Source organism: Phyllobates terribilis, unplaced genomic scaffold (assembly GCF_046119375.1).
Source record: "Phyllobates terribilis strain yellow unplaced genomic scaffold, ASM4611937v1 Scaffold_2__4_contigs__length_985480577, whole genome shotgun sequence".
In the NCBI taxonomy this organism is placed as follows: domain Eukaryota; kingdom Metazoa; phylum Chordata; class Amphibia; order Anura; family Dendrobatidae; genus Phyllobates; species Phyllobates terribilis.
In genome coordinates this window covers 735,262,917-735,284,866 of record NW_027362762.1, presented here as the reverse complement: position 1 = coordinate 735,284,866, position 21,950 = coordinate 735,262,917, and positions in this window count along the sequence as shown.

The following is a 21,950-nucleotide window of genomic DNA, read 5'->3' as shown; positions in this document are numbered from 1 at the left end:
ACAGTGCTGTCCGTCAGTTACATCAGTGTACGGCCTTGGACAGTGCTATCAGGCAGTTACCTCAGCGTACGGCCTTGGACAGTGCTGTCCGTCAGTTACATCAGTGTACGGCCTTGGACAGTGCTGTCCGTCAGTTACCTCAGCGTACGGCCTTGGACAGTGCTGTCCGTCAGTTACCTCAGCGTACGGCCTTGGACAGTGCTGTCGGTCAGTTACCTCAGCGTACGGCCTTGGACAGTGCTGTCCGTCATTTACATCAGTGTACGGCCTTGGACAGTGCTGTCCGTCAGTTACCTCAGCGTACAGCCTTGGACAGTGCTATCAGGCAGTAAACTCAACGTACGGCCTTGGACAGTGTTGTCCGTCAGTTACCTCAGCGTACGGCCTTGGACAGTGCTGTCCGTCAGTTACCTCAGCGTACGGCCTTGGACAGTGCTATCGGGCCGTTACCTCAGCGTACGTCCTTGGACAGTGCTGTCTGTCAGTTACCTCAGCGTACAGCCTTGGACAGTGCTGTCCGTCAGTTACCTCAGCATACGGCCTTGGACAGTGCTGTCCGTCAGTTACCTCAGCGTACGGCCTTGGACAGTGCTGTCCGTCAGTTACCTCAGCGTACGACCTTGGATAGTGCTGTCGGTCAGTTACCTTAGCGTACGGCCTTGGACAGAGCTGTCGGTCAGTTACCTCAGCGTACGGCCTTATACAGTGCTGTCCGTCAGTTACCTCAGCGAACGGCCTTGGACAGTGCTGTCCGTCAGTTACCTCTGCGTACGGCCTTGGACAGTGCTGTCCGTCAGTTACCTCAGCGTTAGGCCTTGGACAGAGCTGTCGGTCAGTTACCTCAGCGTACGGCCTTGGACAGTGCTGTCCGTCAGTTACATCAGCATACGGCCTTGGACAGTACTGTCCGTCAGTTACCTCAGCGTACGGCCTTGGACAGTGCTCTCCGTCAGTTACATCAGCGTACGGCCTTGGACAGTGCTGTCCGTCAGTTACCTCAGCGTACGGCCTTGGACAGTGCTATCAGGCAGTTACCTCAGCGTACGGCCTTGGACAGTGCTGTCCGTCAGTTACATGAGTGTATGGCCTTGGACAGTGCTGTCCGTCAGTTACGTCAGCGTACGGCCTTGGACAGTGCTGTCCGTCAGTTACCTCAGCGTACGGCCTTGGACAGTGCTATCAGGCAGTTACCTCAGCGTACGGCCTTGGACAGTGCTGTCCGTCAGTTACCTCAGCGTACGGCCTTGGACAGTGCTATCGGGCAGTTACCTCAGAGTACGGCCTTGGACAGTGCTGTCCGTCAGTTACCTCAGCGTACGGCCTTGGACAGTGCTGTCCGTCAGTTACCTCAGCGTACGGCCTTGGACAGTGCTGTCCGTCAGTTACCTCAGCGTACGGCCTTGGACAGTGCTGTCCGTCAGTTACCTCAGCGTATGGCCTTGGACAGTCCTGTCGATCAGTTACCTTAGCGTCCGGCCTTGGACAGTGCTGTCCGTCAGTTACCTCAGCGTACGGCCACGGACAGAGCTGTCGGTCAGTTACCTCAGCGTACGGCCTTGGACAGTGCTGTCCGTCAGTTACCTCAGCGTATGGCCTTGGACAGTGTTGTCCGTCAGTTACATCAGCGTACGGCCTTGGACAGTGCTGTCCGTCAGTTACCTCAGCGTACGGCCTTGGACAGTGCTGTCCGTCAGTTACCTCAGTGTACGGCCTTGGACAGTGCTGTCGGTCAGTTACCTTAGCGTACGGCCTTGGACAGAGCTGTCGGTCAGTTACCTCAGCATACGGCCTTGGACAGTGCTGTCCGTCAGTTACCTCAGCGTACGGCCTTGGACAGTGCTGTCCGTCAGTTACCTCAGCGTACGGCCTTGGACAGTGCTGTCTGTCAGTTACCTCAGCGTAAGGCCTTGGACAGTGCTGTCCGTCAGTTACATCAGCGTATGGCCTTGGACAGTGCTGTCCGTCAGTTACCTCAGCGTACGGCCTTGGACAGTGCTGTCCGTCAGTTACCTCAGCGTACGGCCTTGGACAGTGCTATCAGGCAGTTACCTCAGCGTACGGCCTTGGACAGTGCTGTCCGTCAGTTACCTCAGCGTACGGCCTTGGACAGTGCTATCGGGCAGTTACCTCAGCGTACGGCCTTGGACAGTGCTGTCCGTCAGTTACCTCAGCGTACTACCTTGGACAGTGCTGTCCGTCAGTTACCTCAGCGTACGGCCTTGGACAGTGCTGTCCGTCAGTTACCTCAGCGTACGGCCTTGGACAGTGCTGTCCGTCAGTTACCTCAGCGTATGGCCTTGGACAGTGCTGTCGGTCAGTTACCTTAGCGTACGGCCTTGGACAGTGCTGTCCGTCAGTTACCTCAGCGTACGGCCTTGGACAGAGCTGTCGGTCAGTTACCTCAGCGTACGGCCTTGGACAGTGCTGTCCGTCAGTTACCTCAGCGTATGGCCTTGGACAGTGCTGTCCGTCAGTTACATCAGCGTACGTCATTGGACAGTGCTGTCCATCAGTTACCTCAGCGTACGGCCTTGGACAGTGCTGTCCGTCAGTTACCTCAGCGTATGGCCTTGGACAGTGCTGTCGGTCAGTTACCTTAGCGTACGGCCTTGGACAGAGCTGTCGGTCAGTTACCTCAGCGTACGGCCTTGGACAGTGCTGTCCGTCAGTTACCTCAGCGTACGGCCTTGGACAGTGCTGTCCGTCAGTTACCTCAGCGTACGGCCTTGGACAGTGCTGTCCGTCAGTTACCTCAGCGTACGGCCTTGGACAGTGCTGTCCGTCAGTTACCTCAGCGTTAGGCCTTGGACAGAGCTGTCGGTCAGTTACCTCAGCGTACGGCCTTGGACAGTGCTGTCCGTCAGTTACCTCAGCGTACGGCCTTGGACAGTGCTGTCCGTCAGTTACCTCAGCGTACTGCCTTGGACAGTGCTGTCCGTCAGTTACCTCAGCGTACGGCCTTGGACAGTGCTGTCCGTCAGTTACCTCAGCGTACGGCCTTGGACAGTGCTGTCCGTCAGTTACCTCAGCGTTAGGCCTTGGACAGAGCTGTCGGTCAGTTACCTCAGCGTACGGCCTTGGACAGTGCTGTCCGTCAGTTACATCAGCGTACGGCCTTGGACAGTGCTGTCCGTCAGTTACCTCAACGTACGGCCTTGGACAGTGCTGTCCGTCAGTTACATCAGCGTACGGCCTTGGACAGTGCTGTCCGTCAGTTACCTCAGAGTACGGCCTTGGACAGTGCTCTCAGGCAGTTACCTCAGCGTACGGCCTTGGACAGTGCTGTCCGTCAGTTACATCAGTGTACGGCCTTGGACAGTGCTGTCCGTCAGTTACCTCAGCGTACGGCATTGGACAGTGCTGTCCATCAGTTACCTCAGCGTACGGCCTTGGACAGTGCTATCAGGCAGTTACCTCAGCGTACGGCCTTGGACAGTGCTGTCCGTCAGTTACCTCAGAGTATGGCCTTGGACAGTGCTGTCGGTCAGTTACCTTAGCGTACGGCCTTGGACAGTGCTGTCTGTCAGTTACCTCAGCGTACAGCCTTGGACAGTGCTGTCCGTCAGTTACCTCAGCATACGGCCTTGGACAGTGCTGTCCGTCAGTTACCTCAGCGTATGGCCTTGGACAGTGCTATCCGTCAGTTACCTCAGCGTACGACCTTGGATAGTGCTGTCGGTCAGTTACCTTAGCGTACGGCCTTGGACAGAGCTGTCGGTCAGTTACCTCAGCGTACGGCCTTGGACAGTGCTGTCCGTCAGTTACATCAGTGTACGGCCTTGGAAAGTGCTGTCCGTCAGTTACCTCAGCGTGCGGCCTTGGACAGTGCTGTCGGTCAGTTACCTCAGCATACAGCCTTGGACAGTGCTATCAGGCAGTTAACTCAGCTTACGGCCTTGGACTGTGCTGTCGGTCAGTTACCTCAGCGTACGGCCTTGGACAGTGCTGTCCGTCAGTTACCTCAGCGTACGGCCTTGGACAGTGCTGTCCGTCAGTTACCTCAGCGTATGGCCTTGGACAGTGCTGTCGGTCAGTTACCTTAGCATACGGCCTTGGACAGTGCTGTCCGTCAGTTACATCAGCGTACGGCCTTGGACAGTGCTGTCCGTCAGTTACCTCAGCGTACGGCCTTGGACAGTGCTGTCCGTCAGTTACATCAGCGTACGGCCTTGGACAGTGCTGTCCGTCAGTTACCTCAGCGTACGGCCTTGGACAGTGCTGTCCGTCAGTTACCTCAGCGTACGGCCTTGGACAGTGCTGTCCGTCAGTTACCTCAGCGTACGGCCTTGGACAGTGCTGTCCGTCAGTTTCCTCAGCGTACGGCCTTGGACAGTGCTGTCCGTCAGTTACCTCAGAGTACGGCCTTGGACAGTGCTGTCCGTCAGTTACATCAGTGTACGGCCTTGGACAGTTCTGTCCGTCAGTTACCTCAGCGTACGGCCTTGGACAGTGCTGTCCGTCAGTTACATCAGTGTACGGCCTTGGACAGTGCTATCAGGCAGTTACCTCAGCGTACGGCCTTGGACAGTGCTGTCCGTCAGTTACATCAGTGTACGGCCTTGGACAGTGCTGTCCGTCAGTTACCTCAGCGTACGGCCTTGGACAGTGCTGTCCGTCAGTTACCTCAGCGTACGGCCTTGGACAGTGCTGTCGGTCAGTTACCTCAGCGTACGGCCTTGGACAGTGCTGTCCGTCAGTTACATCAGTGTACGGCCTTGGACAGTGCTGTCCGTCTGTTACCTCAGCGTACGGCCTTGGACAGTGCTGTCCGTCAGTTACCTCAGCGTACAGCCTTGGACAGTGCTATCAGGCAGTAAACTCAACGTACGGCCTTGGACAGTGTTGTCCGTCAGTTACCTCAGCGTACGGCCTTGGACAGTGCTGTCCGTCAGTTACCTCAGCGTACGGCCTTGGACAGTGCTATCGGGCCGTTACCTCAGCGTACGTCCTTGGACAGTGCTGTCTGTCAGTTACCTCAGCGTACAGCCTTGGACAGTGCTGTCCGTCAGTTACCTCAGCATACGGCCTTGGACAGTGCTGTCCGTCAGTTACCTCAGCGTACGGCCTTGGACAGTGCTGTCCGTCAGTTACCTCAGCGTACGACCTTGGATAGTGCTGTCGGTCAGTTACCTTAGCGTACGGCCTTGGACAGAGCTGTCGGTCAGTTACCTCAGCGTACGGCCTTGGACAGTGCTGTCCGTCAGTTACCTCAGCGAACGGCCTTGGACAGTGCTGTCCGTCAGTTACCTCTGCGTACGGCCTTGGACAGTGCTGTCCGTCAGTTACCTCAGCGTTAGGCCTTGGACAGAGCTGTCGGTCAGTTACCTCAGCGTACGGCCTTGGACAGTGCTGTCCGTCAGTTACATCAGCATACGGCCTTGGACAGTACTGTCCGTCAGTTACCTCAGCATACGGCCTTGGACAGTGCTCTCCGTCAGTTACATCAGCGTACGGCCTTGGACAGTGCTGTCCGTCAGTTACCTCAGCGTACGGCCTTGGACAGTGCTATCAGGCAGTTACCTCAGCGTACGGCCTTGGACAGTGCTGTCCGTCAGTTACATCAGTGTATGGCCTTGGACAGTGCTGTCCGTCAGTTACGTCAGCGTACGGCCTTGGACAGTGCTGTCCGTCAGTTACCTCAGCATACGGCCTTGGACAGTGCTATCAGGCAGTTACCTCAGCGTACGGCCTTGGACAGTGCTGTCCGTCAGTTACCTCAGCGTACGGCCTTGGACAGTGCTATCGGGCAGTTACCTCAGAGTACGGCCTTGGACAGTGCTGTCCGTCAGTTACCTCAGCGTACGGCCTTGGACAGTGCTGTCCGTCAGTTACCTCAGCGTACGGCCTTGGACAGTGCTGTCCGTCAGTTACCTCAGCGTACGGCCTTGGACAGTGCTGTCCGTCAGTTACCTCAGCGTATGGCCTTGGACAGTCCTGTCGATCAGTTACCTTAGCGTCCGGCCTTGGACAGTGCTGTCCGTCAGTTACCTCAGCGTACGGCCACGGACAGAGCTGTCGGTCAGTTACCTCAGCGTACGGCCTTGGACAGTGCTGTCCGTCAGTTACCTCAGCGTATGGCCTTGGACAGTGTTGTCCGTCAGTTACATCAGCGTACGGCCTTGGACAGTGCTGTCCGTCAGTTACCTCAGCGTACGGCCTTGGACAGTGCTGTCCGTCAGTTACCTCAGCGTACGGCCTTGGACAGTGCTGTCGGTCAGTTACCTTAGCGTACGGCCTTGGACAGAGCTGTCGGTCAGTTACCTCAGCGTACGGCCTTGGACAGTGCTGTCCGTCAGTTACCTCAGCGTACGGCCTTGGACAGTGCTGTCCGTCAGTTACCTCAGCGTACGGCCTTGGACAGTGCTGTCTGTCAGTTACCTCAGCGTAAGGCCTTGGACAGTGCTGTCCGTCAGTTACATCAGCGTATGGCCTTGGACAGTGCTGTCCGTCAGTTACCTCAGCGTACGGCCTTGGACAGTGCTGTCCGTCAGTTACCTCAGCGTACGGCCTTGGACAGTGCTATCAGGCAGTTACCTCAGCGTACGGCCTTGGACAGTGCTGTCCGTCAGTTACCTCAGCGTACGGCCTTGGACAGTGCTATCGGGCAGTTACCTCAGCGTACGGCCTTGGACAGTGCTGTCCGTCAGTTACCTCAGCGTACTACCTTGGACAGTGCTGTCCGTCAGTTACCTCAGCGTACGGCCTTGGACAGTGCTGTCCGTCAGTTACCTCAGCGTACGGCCTTGGACAGTGCTGTCCGTCAGTTACCTCAGCGTATGGCCTTGGACAGTGCTGTCGGTCAGTTACCTTAGCGTACGACCTTGGACAGTGCTGTCCGTCAGTTACCTCAGCGTACGGCCTTGGACAGAGCTGTCGGTCAGTTACCTCAGCGTACGGCCTTGGACAGTGCTGTCCGTCAGTTACCTCAGCGTATGACCTTGGACAGTGCTGTCCGTCAGTTACATCAGCGTACGTCATTGGACAGTGCTGTCCATCAGTTACCTCAGCGTACGGCCTTGGACAGTGCTGTCCGTCAGTTACCTCAGCGTATGGCCTTGGACAGTGCTGTCGGTCAGTTACCTTAGCGTACGGCCTTGGACAGAGCTGTCGGTCAGTTACCTCAGCGTACGGCCTTGGACAGTGCTGTCCGTCAGTTACCTCAGCGTACGGCCTTGGACAGTGCTGTCCGTCAGTTACCTCAGCGTACGGCCTTGGACAGTGCTGTCCGTCAGTTACCTCAGCGTACGGCCTTGGACAGTGCTGTCCGTCAGTTCCCTCAGCGTTAGGCCTTGGACAGAGCTGTCGGTCAGTTACCTCAGCGTACGGCCTTGGACAGTGCTGTCCGTCAGTTACCTTAGCGTACGGCCTTGGACAGTGCTATCAGGCAGTTGCCTCAGCGTACGACCTTGGACAGTGCTGTCCGCTAGTTACATCAGTGTACGGCCTTTGACAGTGCTGTCCGTCAGTTACCTCAGCGTACGGCCTTGGACAGTGCTGTCCGTCAGTTACCTCAGCGTACGACCTTGGACAGTGCTGTCCGTCAGTTACCTCAGCGTACGGCCTTGGACAGTGCTATCAGGCAGTTACCTCAGCGTACGGCCTTGGACAGTGCTGTCCGTCAGTTACCTGAGTGTACGGCCTTGGACAGTGCTGTCCGTCAGTTACCTCAGCGTACGGCCTTGGACAGTGCTGTCCGTCAGTTACCTCAGCGTACGGCCTTGGACTGTGCTGTCCGTCAGTTACCTCATGGTACGGCCTTGGACAGTGCTGTCCGTCAGTTACCTCAGCGTACGGCCTTGGACAGTGCTGTCCGTCAGTTACCTCAGCGTACGGCCTTGGACAGTGCTGTCCGTCAGTTACATCAGTGTACGGCCTTGGACAGTGCTGTCCGTCAGTTACCTCAGCGTGCGGCCTTGGACAGTGCTGTCGGTCAGTTAGCTCAGCGTACAGCCTTGGACAGTGGTATCAGGCAGTTAACTCAGCTTACGGCCTTGGACTGTGCTGTCGGTCAGTTACCTCAGCGTACGGCCTTGGACAGTGCTGTCCGTCAGTTACCTCAGCGTACGGCCTTGGACAGTGCTGTCCGTCAGTTACCTCAGCGTATGGCCTTGGACAGTGCTGTCGGACAGTTACCTTAGCATACGGCCTTGGACAGTGCTGTCCGTCAGTTACATCAGCGTACGGCCTTGGACAGTGCTGTCCGTCAGTTACCTCAGCGTACGGCCTTGGACAGTGCTGTCCGTCAGTTACATCAGCGTACGGCCTTGGACAGTGCTGTCCGTCAGTTACCTCAGCGTACGGCCTTGGACAGTGCTGTCCGTCAGTTACCTCAGCGTACGGCCTTGGACAGTGCTGTCCGTCAGTTACCTCAGCGTACGGCCTTGGACAGTGCTGTCCGTCAGTTTCCTCAGCGTACGGCCTTGGACAGTGCTGTCCGTCAGTTACCTCATCTTACGGCCTTGGACAGTGCTGTCCGTCAGTTACATCAGTGTACGGCCTTTGACAGTGCTGTCCGTCAGTTACCTCAGCGTACGGCCTTGGACAGTGCTGTCCGTCAGTTACCTCAGCGTACGGCCTTGGACAGTGCTGTCGGTCAGTTACCTCAGCGTACGGCCTTGGACAGTGCTGTCCGTCAGTTACATCAGTGTACGGCCTTGGCCAGTGCTGTCCGTCAGTTACCTCAGCGTACGGCCTTGGACAGTGCTGTCCGTCAGTTACCTCAGCGTACAGCCTTGGACAGTGGTATCAGTCAGTACACTCAACGTACGGCCTTGGACAGTGCTGTCCGTCAGTTACCTCAGCGTACGGCCTTGGACAGTGCTGTCCGTCAGTTACCTCAGCGTACGGCCTTGGACAGTGCTATCGGGCCGTTACCTCAGCGTACGGCCTTGGACAGTGCTGTCTGTCAGTTACCTCAGCGTACGGCCTTGGACAGTGCTGTCCGTCAGTTACCTCAGCATACGGCCTTGGACAGTGCTGTCTGTCAGTTACCTCAGCGTACGGCCTTGGACAGTGCTATCCGTCAGTTACCTCAGCGTACGACCTTGGATAGTGCTGTCGGTCAGTTACCTTAGCGTACGGCCTTGGACAGAGCTGTCGGTCAGTTACCTCAGCGTACGGCCTTGGACAGTGCTGTCCGTCAGTTACATCAGTGTACGGCCTTGGAAAGTGCTGTCCGTCAGTTACCTCAGCGTGCGGCCTTGCACAGTGCTGTCGGTCAGTTACCTCAGCGTACAGCCTTGGACAGTGCTATCAGGCAGTTAACTCAGCTTACGGCCTTGGACTGTGCTGTCGGTCAGTTACCTCAGCGTACGGCCTTGGACAGTGCTGTCCGTCAGTTACCTCAGCGTACGGCCTTGGACAGTGCTGTCCGTCAGTTACCTCAGCGTATGGCCTTGGACAGTGCTGTCCGTCAGTTACCTCAGCGTACGGCCTTGGAAAGTGCTGTCCGTCAGTTACCTCAGCGTACGGCCTTGGACAGTGCTGTCCGTCAGTTACCTCAGCGTATGGCCTTGGACAGTGCTGTCGGTCAGTTACCTTAGCGTACGGCCTTGGACAGTGCTGTCCGTCAGTTACCTCAGCGTACGGCCTTGGACAGAGCTGTCGGTCAGTTACATCAGCATACGGCCTTGGACAGTGCTGTCCGTCAGTTACATCAGCGTACGGCCTTGGACAGTGCTGTCCGTCAGTTACCTCAGCGTACGGTCTTGGACAGTGCTGTCCGTCAGTTACATCAGCATACGGCCTTGGACAGTGCTGTCCGTCAGTTACCTCAGCGTATGGCCTTGGACAGTGCTGTCGGTCAGTTACCTCAGCGTACGGCCTTGGACAGTGCTGTCCGTCAGTTACCTCAGCGTATGGCCTTGGACAGTGCTGTCGGTCAGTTACCTTAGCGTACGGCCTTGGACAGTGCTATCAGGCAGTTGCCTCAGCGTACGGCCTTGGACAGTGCTGTCCGCTAGTTACAGCAGTGTACGGCCTTTGACAGTGCTGTCCGTCAGTTACCTCAGCGTACGGCCTTGGACAGTGCTGTCCGTCAGTTACCTCAGCGTACGACCTTGGACAGTGCTGTCCGTCAGTTACCTCAGCGTACGGCCTTGGACAGTGCTATCAGGCAGTTACCTCAGCGTACGGCCTTGGACAGTGCTGTCCGTCAGTTACCTGAGTGTACGGCCTTGGACAGTGCTGTCCGTCAGTTACCTCAGCGTACGGCCTTGGACAGTGCTGTCCGTCAGTTACCTCAGCGTACGGCCTTGGACTGTGCTGTCCGTCAGTTACCTCATGGTACGGCCTTGGACAGTGCTGTCCGTCAGTTACCTCAGCGTACGGCCTTGGACAGTGCTGTCCGTCAGTTACCTCAGCGTACGGCCTTGGACAGTGCTGTCCGTCAGTTACATCAGTGTACGGCCTTGGACAGTGCTGTCCGTCAGTTACCTCAGCGTGCGGCCTTGGACAGTGCTGTCGGTCAGTTACCTCAGCGTACAGCCTTGGACAGTGGTATCAGGCAGTTAACTCAGCTTACGGCCTTGGACTGTGCTGTCGGTCAGTTACCTCAGCGTACGGCCTTGGACAGTGCTGTCCGTCAGTTACCTCAGCGTACGGCCTTGGACAGTGCTGTCCGTCAGTTACCTCAGCGTATGGCCTTGGACAGTGCTGTCGGACAGTTACCTTAGCATACGGCCTTGGACAGTGCTGTCCGTCAGTTACATCAGCGTACGGCCTTGGACAGTGCTGTCCGTCAGTTACCTCAGCGTACGGCCTTGGACAGTGCTGTCCGTCAGTTACATCAGCGTACGGCCTTGGACAGTGCTGTCCGTCAGTTACCTCAGCGTACGGCCTTGGACAGTGCTGTCCGTCAGTTACCTCAGCGTACGGCCTTGGACAGTGCTGTCCGTCAGTTACCTCAGCGTACGGCCTTGGACAGTGCTGTCCGTCAGTTTCCTCAGCGTACGGCCTTGGACAGTGCTGTCCGTCAGTTACCTCAGCGTACGGCCTTGGACAGTGCTGTCCGTCAGTTACATCAGTGTACGGCCTTGGACAGTGCTGTCCGTCAGTTACCTCAGCGTACGGCCTTGGACAGTGCTGTCCGTCAGTTACATCAGTGTACGGCCTTGGACAGTGCTATCAGGCAGTTACGTCAGCGTACGGCCTTGGACAGTGCTGTCCGTCAGTTACATCAGTGTACGGCCTTGGACAGTGCTGTCCGTCAGTTACCTCAGCGTACGGCCTTGGACAGTGCTGTCCGTCAGTTACCTCAGCGTACGGCCTTGGACAGTGCTGTCGCTCAGTTACCTCAGCGTACGGCCTTGGACAGTGCTGTCCGTCAGTTACATCAGTGTACGGCCTTGGACAGTGCTGTCCGTCAGTTACCTCAGCGTACGGCCTTGGACAGTGTTGTCCGTCAGTTACCTCAGCGTACAGCCTTGGACAGTGGTATCAGGCAGTACACTCAACGTACGGCCTTGGACAGTGCTGTCCGTCAGTTACCTCAGCGTACGGCCTTGGACAGTGCTGTCCGTCAGTTACCTCAGCGTACGGCCTTGGACAGTGTTATCGGGCCGTTACCTCAGCGTACGGCCTTGGACAGTGCTGTCTGTCAGTTACCTCAGCGTACAGCCTTGGACAGTGCTGTCCGTCAGTTACCTCAGCATACGGCCTTGGACAGTGCTGTCCGTCAGTTACCTCAGCGTACGGCCTTGGACAGTGCTATCCGTCAGTTACCTCAGCGTACGACCTTGGATAGTGCTGTCGGTCAGTTACCTTAGCGTACGGCCTTGGACAGAGCTGTCGGTCAGTTACCTCAGCGTACGGCCTTGGACAGTGCTGTCCGTCAGTTACATCAGTGTACGGCCTTGGAAAGTGCTGTCCGTCAGTTACCTCAGCGTGCGGCCTTGGACAGTGCTGTCGGTCAGTTACCTCAGCGTACAGCCTTGGACAGTGCTATCAGGCAGTTAACTCAGCTTACGGCCTTGGACTGTGCTGTCGGTCAGTTACCTCAGCGTACGGCCTTGGACAGTGCTGTCCGTCAGTTACCTCAGCGTACGGCCTTGGACAGTGCTGTCCGTCAGTTACCTCAGCGTATGGCCTTGGATAGTGCTGTCGGTCAGTTACCTTAGCATACGGCCTTGGACAGTGCTGTCCGTCAGTTACATCAGCGTACGGCCTTGGACAGTGCTGTCCATCAGTTACCTCAGCGTACGGCCTTGGACAGTGCTGTCCGTCAGTTACATCAGCGTACGGCCTTGGACAGTGCTGTCCGTCAGTTACCTCAGCGTACGGCCTTGGACAGTGCTGTCCGTCAGTTACCTCAGCGTACGGCCTTGGACAGTGCTGTCCGTCAGTTACCTCAGCGTACGGCCTTGGACAGTGCTGTCCGTCAGTTTCCTCAGCGTACGGCCTTGGACAGTGCTGTCCGTCAGTTACCTCAGAGTACGGCCTTGGACAGTGCTGTCCGTCAGTTACATCAGTGTACGGCCTTGGACAGTGCTGTCCGTCAGTTACCTCAGCGTACGGCCTTGGACAGTGCTGTCCGTCAGTTGCTTCAGCGTACAGCCTTGGACAGTGCTATCAGGCAGTAAACTCAACGTACGGCCTTGGACAGTGTTGTCCGTCAGTTACCTCAGCGTACGGCCTTGGACAGTGCTGTCCGTCAGTTACCTCAGCGTACGGCCTTGGACAGTGCTATCGGGCCGTTACCTCAGCGTACGTCCTTGGACAGTGCTGTCTGTCAGTTACCTCAGCGTACAGCCTTGGACAGTGCTGTCCGTCAGTTACCTCAGCATACGGCCTTGGACAGTGCTGTCCGTCAGTTACCTCAGCGTACGGCCTTGGACAGTGCTGTCCGTCAGTTACCTCAGCGTACGACCTTGGATAGTGCTGTCGGTCAGTTACCTTAGCGTACGGCCTTGGACAGAGCTGTCGGTCAGTTACCTCAGCGTACGGCCTTGGACAGTGCTGTCCGTCAGTTACCTCAGCGAACGGCCTTGGACAGTGCTGTCCGTCAGTTACCTCTGCGTACGGCCTTGGACAGTGCTGTCCGTCAGTTACCTCAACGTTAGGCCTTGGACAGAGCTGTCGGTCAGTTACCTCAGCGTACGGCCTTGGACAGTGCTGTCCGTCAGTTACATCAGCATACGGCCTTGGACAGTACTGTCCGTCAGTTACCTCAGCGTACGGCCTTGGACAGTGCTCTCCGTCAGTTACATCAGCGTACGGCCTTGGACAGTGCTGTCCGTCAGTTACCTCAGCGTACGGCCTTGGACAGTGCTATCAGGCAGTTACCTCAGCGTACGGCCTTGGACAGTGCTGTCCGTCAGTTACATCAGTGTATGGCCTTGGACAGTGCTGTCCGTCAGTTACCTCAGCGTACGGCCTTGGACAGTGCTGTCCGTCAGTTACCTCAGCGTACGGCCTTGGACAGTGCTATCAGGCAGTTACCTCAGCGTACGGCCTTGGACAGTGCTGTCCGTCAGTTACCTCAGCGTACGGCCTTGGACAGTGCTATCGGGCAGTTACCTCAGAGTACGGCCTTGGACAGTGCTGTCCGTCAGTTACCTCAGCGTACGGCCTTGGACAGTGCTGTCCGTCAGTTACCTCAGCGTACGGCCTTGGACAGTGCTGTCCGTCAGTTACCTCAGCGTACGGCCTTGGACAGTGCTGTCCGTCAGTTACCTCAGCGTATGGCCTTGGACAGTCCTGTCGATCAGTTACCTTAGCGTCCGGCCTTGGACAGTGCTGTCCGTCAGTTACCTCAGCGTACGGCCACGGACAGAGCTGTCGGTCAGTTACCTCAGCGTACGGCCTTGGACAGTGCTGTCCGTCAGTTACCTCAGCGTATGGCCTTGGACAGTGTTGTCCGTCAGTTACATCAGCGTACGGCCTTGGACAGTGCTGTCCGTCAGTTACATCAGCGTACGGCCTTGGACAGTGCTGTCCGTCAGTTACCTCAGCGTACGGCCTTGGACAGTGCTGTCCGTCAGTTACCTCAGCGTACGGCCTTGGACAGTGCTGTCGGTCAGTTACCTTAGCGTACGGCCTTGGAAAGAGCTGTCGGTCAGTTACCTCAGCGTACGGCCTTGGACAGTGCTGTCCGTCAGTTACCTCAGCGTACGGCCTTGGACAGTGCTGTCCGTCAGTTACCTCAGCGTACGGCCTTGGACAGTGCTGTCTGTCAGTTACCTCAGCGTAAGGCCTTGGACAGTGCTGTCCGTCAGTTACATCAGCGTATGGCCTTGGACAGTGCTGTCCGTCAGTTACCTCAGCGTACGGCCTTGGACAGTGCTGTCCGTCAGTTACCTCAGCGTACGGCCTTGGACAGTGCTATCAGGCAGTTACCTCAGCGTACGGCCTTGGACAGTGCTGTCCGTCAGTTACCTCAGCGTACGGCCTTGGACAGTGCTATCGGGCAGTTACCTCAGCGTACGGCCTTGGACAGTGCTGTCCGTCAGTTACCTCAGCGTACTACCTTGGACAGTGCTGTCCGTCAGTTACCTCAGCGTACGGCCTTGGACAGTGCTGTCCGTCAGTTACCTCAGCGTACGGCCTTGGACAGTGCTGTCCGTCAGTTACCTCAGCGTATGGCCTTGGACAGTGCTGTCGGTCAGTTACCTTAGCGTACGGCCTTGGACAGTGCTGTCCGTCAGTTACCTCAGCGTACGGCCTTGGACAGAGCTGTCGGTAAGTTACCTCAGCGTACGGCCTTGGACAGTGCTGTCCGTCAGTTACCTCAGCGTATGGCCTTGGACAGTGCTGTCCGTCAGTTACATCAGCGTACGTCATTGGACAGTGCTGTCCATCAGTTACCTCAGCGTACGGCCTTGGACAGTGCTGTCCGTCAGTTACCTCAGCGTATGGCCTTGGACAGTGCTGTCGGTCAGTTACCTTAGCGTACGGCCTTGGACAGAGCTGTCGGTCAGTTACCTCAGCGTACGGCCTTGGACAGTGCTGTCCGTCAGTTACCTCAGCGTACGGCCTTGGACAGTGCTGTCCGTCAGTTACCTCAGCGTACGGCCTTGGACAGTGCTGTCCGTCAGTTACCTCAGTGTACGGCCTTGGACAGTGCTGTCCGTCAGTTACCTCAGCGTTAGGCCTTGGACAGAGCTGTCGGTCAGTTACCTCAGCGTACGGCCTTGGACAGTGCTGTCCGTCAGTTACCTCAGCGTACGGCCTTGGACAGTGCTGTCCGTCAGTTACCTCAGCGTACTGCCTTGGACAGTGCTGTCCGTCAGTTACCTCAGCGTACGGCCTTGGACAGTGCTGTCCGTCAGTTACCTCAGCGTACGGCCTTGGACAGTGCTGTCCGTCAGTTACCTCAGCGTTAGGCCTTGGACAGAGCTGTCGGTCAGTTACCTCAGCGTACGGCCTTGGACAGTGCTGTCCGTCAGTTACATCAGCGTACGGCCTTAGACAGTGCTGTCCGTCAGTTACCTCAACGTACGGCCTTGGACAGTGCTGTCCGTCAGTTACATCAGCGTACGGCCTTGGACAGTGCTGTCCGTCAGTTACCTCAGAGTATGGCCTTGGACAGTGCTATCAGGCAGTTACCTCAGCGTACGGCCTTGGACAGTGCTGTCCGTCAGTTACATCAGTGTACGGCCTTGGACAGTGCTGTCCGTCAGTTACCTCAGCGTACGGCATTGGACAGTGCTGTCCGTCAGTTACCTCAGCGTACGGCCTTGGACAGTGCTATCAGGCAGTTACCTCAGCGTACGGCCTTGGACAGTGCTGTCCGTCAGTTACCTCAGAGTATGGCCTTGGACAGTGCTGTCGGTCAGTTACCTTAGCGTACGGCCTTGGACAGTGCTGTCCGTCAGTTACCTCAGCGTACGGCCTTGGACAGAGCTGTCGGTCAGTTACCTCAGCGTACGGCCTTGGACAGTGCTGTCCGTCAGTTACCTCAGCGTATGGCCTTGGACAGTGCTGTCCGTCAGTTACATCAGCGTACGGCCTTGGACAGTGCTGTCCGTCAGTTACCTCAGCGTACGGCCTTGGACAGTGCTATCAGGCAGTTGCCTCAGCGCACGGCCTTGGATAGTGCTGTCCGTCAGTTACATCAGTGTACGGCCTTGGACAGTGCTGTCCGTCAGTTACCTCAGCATATGGCCTTGGACAGTGCTGTCCGTCAGTTACCTCAGCGTACGACCTTGGACAGTGCTATCAGGCAGTTACCTCAGCGTACGGCCTTGGACAGTGCTGTCCGTCAGTTACCTCAGTGTACGGCCTTGGACAGTGCTTTCCGTCAGTTACCTCAGCGTACGGCCTTGGATAGTGCTGTCCGTCAGTTACCTCAGCGTACGGCCTTGGACAGTGCTGTCCGTCAGTTACCTCAGGGTACGGCCTTGGACAGTGCTGTCCGTCAGTTACCTCAGCGTACGGCCTTGGACAGTGCTGTCGGTCAGTTACCTCAGCATACGGCCTTGGACAGTGCTGTCGGTCAGTTACCTTAGCGTACGGCCTTGGACAGAGCTGTCGGTCAGTTACCTCAGCGTACGGCCTTGGACAGTGCTGTCCGTCAGTTACCTCAGCGTACGGCCTTGGACAGTGCTGTCCGTCAGTTACCTCAGCGTACGGCCTTGGACAGTGCTGTCCGTCAGTTACCTCAGCGTACGGCCTTGGACAGTGCTGTCCGTCAGTTACCTCAGCGTTAGGCCTTGGACAGAGCTGTCGGTCAGTTACCTCAGCGTACGGCCTTGGACAGTGCTGTCCGTCAGTTACATCAGCGTACGGCCTTGGACAGTGCTGTCCGTCAGTTACCTCAGTGTACGGCCTTGGACAGTGCTGTCCGTCAGTTACATCAGCGTACGGCCTTGGACAGTGCTGTCCGTCAGTTACCTCAGCGTACGGCCTTGGACAGTGCTATCAGGCAGTTACCTAAGCGTACGGCCTTGGACAGTGCTGTCCGTCAGTTACATCAGTGTATGGCCTTGGACAGTGCTGTCCGTCAGTTACCTCAGCGTACGGCCTTGGACAGTGCTGTCCGTCAGTTACCTCAGCGTACGGCCTTGGACAGTGCTATCAGGCAGTTACCTCAGCGTACGGCCTTGGACAGTGCTATCGGGCAGTTACCTCAGCGTACGGCCTTGGACAGTGCTGTCCGTCAGTTACCTCAGCGTACGGCCTTGGACAGTGCTGTCCGTCAGTTACCTCAGCGTATGGCCTTGGAAAGTGCTGTCCGTCAGTTACCTCAGCGTACGGGCTTGGACAGTGCTGTCCGTCAGTTACCTCAGCGTATGGCCTTGGACAGTGCTGTCGGTCAGTTACCTTAGCGTACGGCCTTGGACAGTGCTGTCCGTCAGTTACCTCAGCGTATGGCCTTGGACAGTGCTGTCCGTCAGTTACATCAGCGTACCGCCTTGGACAGTGCTGTCCGTCAGTTACCTCAGCGTACGGCCTTGGACAGTGCTGTCGGTCAGTTACCTCAGCGTACGGCCTTGGACAGTGCTGTCGGTCAGTTACCTTAGCGTACGGCCTTGGACAGAGCTGTCGGTTACCTCAGCGTACGGCCTTGGACAGTGCTGTCCGTCAGTTACCTCAGCGTACGGCCTTGGACAGTGCTGTCCGTCATTTACCTCAGCGTACGGCCTTGGACAGTGCTGTCCGTCAGTTACCTCAGCGTACGGCCTTGGACAGTGCTGTCCGTCAGTTACCTCAGCGTTAGGCCTTGGACAGAGCTGTCGGTCAGTTACCTCAGCGTACGGCCTTCGACAGTGCTGTCCGTCAGTTACCTCAGCGTACGGCCTTGGACAGTGCTGTCCGTCAGTTACATCAGCGTACTGTTAGAACCTTGTTCTTAGGTTTTTTCCTTTGCTGGTCACATGACCTTGTTGGCCTATTTAATCCTGCTCCGCCCTTCTGGCTTTGCTGGACTTCATTGTTTAACTACTTTCTAGCTAGCCTGTGCTCTGTATCTAACTCTGTTAGTTTGCTTGGTCTACGGACCTCTATGTTCTATATATTTTGTTTGTTCGTCTGTCTGCTACTATTTCTGTTAGGAGGTGTCCCATTTTCCTCCCAGTCCTTAGTACTTGTAGGGATTCCTTCCCCACATCTATAGGTCTCCGTACAGACTAGCTTAGGACTTTAGCAGGTCTGATCGCAGGATCAGGTCCCCTGTTACATCGTAGGGATTAAGCTGAGTTCTATCGTAGGGACAGATCTCCTCTCTTTCCTTAGCTCTGGTAGCAGAACATAACAGTAAGTCCAGCCCAGCAAATGCTCTAAGGAAAGATTTTTTTTCTGTTCCATCATGGTGTCGGTTCTGGATTTGGCTAAACACCTGCAGGGACTCTCTTTGGAGGTGACTGAGCTCCGTCAGCACGTGAGTAACTGTCCTGGAAAAAAAATTTCTTGGAGCCTAAGGTACTTTTGCCGGATTTATTTTTTGGTGAACACCGAGAATTTTTTTCATTTAAAAATGCTTGCTTATTGTATTTTCGTTTGAGACCCAAGTCCTCTGGGGATGATTCCCAGCGCATAGGGTTTATAATGTCACTTTTGCTCAAAGAGCCTCAGGAGTGGGCCTTTTCTTTGCAATCTAGTGATACATGCTTCAGTTCAGTGGATAGTTTTTTTTCTGCTTTGGGACTATTATATGATGATCCTGACCGTGTCTCATCAGCTGAGACTGAGTTAAGACGTTTGAGACAGGGATCAGGTAATGTGGAAAAATATTGTACTCATTTCCGTCGATGGTCTACTCAAACAGGGTGGAACGATTCTGCTCTGAAAAGTCTATTTCTTGCTGGGCTCAGTGAAAGGGTTAAAGACCTGCTAATTGCTTATCCTACACCTGAAGATTTGCAACAGGCTATGCAATTAGCTATACGGGTGGATAGGAGACTGCGTGCAAGGGTTAATGAGAGCAAATCCTCTGCTATGTCAGTTTCTGGTTATGAGAATGTGTGTACTAACAGTGGTGAATCGATGGAGATTGGAGCGATGGCACCTCGCTCTCAAGAAAAAGATCGCAGATTTTCTGAAGGCTTGTGTTTCTATTGCGGAAAATCTGGTCATTTAATTAAAGACTGTGAGCTTCATATCAAGAAAGAAAAAAAAATGGTCAGTCATGCCCGTATTGCATGTTTAAATTCCAAGGGTGTATTTTTAGCTGCTTCCACGATTGCTCAGGAAAAATTAATGGAATTTCGGGTGTTTGTTGATTGTGGGTCTACTCTGAATGTTATTGATGGGGGATTCTTGGAAAGACTCAATTTAAAACCCGAACCTTTATCATCCCCCATTGCTGTGGTTTCTGTGGATGGCTCCCCTTTGAAGAATATTACTCTCAAGGTCTGTGAATTTCCTCTCACTATTAATGGTGTTCACCATGAGAAATTGGATTTGGTAGTGTTGAATAACTTGCCTTCTCCAGTAATATTGGGATTGCCCTGGTTAAAATTTCACAATCCTGTACTGGATTGGTCTACCAGTGAAATTAAATCCTGGAGCCATAAATGTTATGACAAGTGTTGTAACGGGCGTATTGCAGCTTTGGATAGGGGAGAATTGCCTGTTCCTATTCAGGATTTTTGGAGAGTTTTTTCTGAGAAGGAATCGCAGGTTTTGCCTCCCCATAGAGACTATGATTGTTCTATTGAATTTGTCCCTGGAGCGACTCTTCCTAAAAGTCGTTTATTTAACCTTACTATTCCTGAGAGAAAGGCTTTGGAGGAATACATACAGACAAGTTTGGCCGCCGGTCACATTAGGCCCTCTAAGTCTCCTGTGGCGGTTGGATTTTTTTTTTGTAAAAAAAAAGGACGGCGGTTTATGTCCTTGTCTGGATTTTCGTGAGATTAACAAAATTACTGTACGCAATCCTTACCCACTGCCATTGATTCCTGATCTGTTTAACCAGTTAATGGGGGCCAAGTGGTTCTCTAAAATTGACCTTAAGGGGGCATACAATCTGTTGTGCATGAAGGAGGGTGACGAATGGAAGACTGCTTTTAACACTCCTGTGGGTCATTTTGAGAATTTGGTTATGCCTTTTGGTCTTACTAATGCTCCTGCATTTTTTCAGAATCTTATTAATGACATCCTTAGACCTTTGATCGGCAAAAATGTGGTTGTGTATTTGGATGACATTTTGATTTATTCGCCGGATCTGGAGTCTCATTGGCGGAGCGTACGTGAGGTATTACAGTTATTAATGGACAATTCGCTTTTTGCTAAGTTGGAGAAATGTGAGTTCGCTGTACAGAGAATTAGTTTTTTGGGCTACATTATCTCCAGCGAAGGTTTTGAGATGGACCCGGTTAAAGTTCAAGCTGTACAGGAATGGCCTAGGCCTATTGGTTTGAAATCGATACAGAGGTTTTTGGGTTTCGCCAATTATTACAGAAAATTCATAAAAAAATTTTCTAGTATTGTCAAACCTCTGACCGATCTCACCAGGAAAGGTGCTGATGCGGTTCAGTGGTCTTCTGAGGCCATTGAAGCTTTTGTATATCTCAAGGAGAGGTTCACCTCTGCTCCCATCCTTATGCAGCCTGATGTGACTAAGCCGTTTTTGGTTGAGGTTGATGCTTCCTCTGTGGGGGTTGGCGCAGTATTGTCTCAGGATAACGGGGATGGATTACATCCCTGTGCCTTTTTTTCAAAAAAATTTTCGGAGACTGAACTGAATTACGATATTGGTAATCGGGAATTATTGGCTATTAAACTCGCATTTGAACACTGGCGCCACTTCTTGGAAGGTGCGGAATTTCCCGTTCAGGTTCTTACGGATCATAAAAATCTGATATATCTTGATGCTGCCAAGCGCCTGAATGCCCGTCAGGCTAGGTGGGCACTGTTTTTCTCGCGGTTTAATTTCTCCGTTACTTACATCCCTGGTACTAAGAATGTTAAGGCGGATGCCTTGTCTCGCAGTTTTTCTCCCATAGTCGGTGCTGAGAAAGAGGAGAACATTTTACAAGAAGGTGTTGTGATAGCTGCTTTGGACTCCGTTTTGGAAGATGAGATTCTTAAAGCACAGGAGAATGCCCCATCTAACACTCCTCATGGGAGGTTGTTTGTGCCTGGGACCTTTAGGAGAGATTTGTTTGTTGAGTGTCACGAATCTCGGTTGGCAGGTCATCCCGGAATCTCTGAGACCAAGAGACTGGTGGGTCGCAGTTTTTGGTGGCCTGGATGGCAGAAGGAAGTCATTAAGTGGGTGCGCCAATGTACTATTTGTGCTAGATCTAAGTCCTCACATACTCCTGCTGCGGGGTTGCTTTGTCCTTTGGAGGTTCCCAGTGCTCCTTGGACACATTTGGCTATGGACTTTATAACTGACCTTCCCCCCTCTGAGGGTTTTACTGTCATCTGGGTGGTCGTGGACCGTTTTAGCAAGATGTGTCACTTGGTTCCCTTCGTCAAACTGCCCTGCGCTAAAACTCTCGCTAAGGCCTTTGTCAAGGAAATTGTCAGACTTCATGGCGTTCCTACTGACATTGTTTCTGATTGGGGTCCTCAGTTCGTGGCTCGTTTTTGGCGTGCCTTTTGTGACAGGTTGGGAGTTCATTTGTCGTTCTCGTCCAGATATCATCCTGAATCTAATGGCCAGACAGAAAGGAAAAACCAGGATGTTGAGCAGTTCTTGCGTTGTTTTGTGGCAGACAATCAAGAGGGGTGGTCTGAGTTTCTGCCACTTGCTGAATTTGCTCTGAACAATCATACATCTTCTTCTGCTGGTTGTTCGCCTTTTTTTTGTTGTTCTGGGAGACATCCGTCGTTTGGGTCGTTCTCCAAGTTGGGATCTGCCGTGCCTGAGGAGGAGAATTTTTCCAGTGATTTGGAGAGAGTTTGGACGCATGTGCGTGGTAATCTTCAGGAGGCCAACAGAAAATCTAAAGACTACTTTGATAAGAAACGACAGGAGGTTTTGTTCGCAGTTGGTGACATGGTTTGGTTGTCCTCTAGGAATCTGCGGTTGAGGATTCCTTCTAAGAAATTGGGTCCCAAGT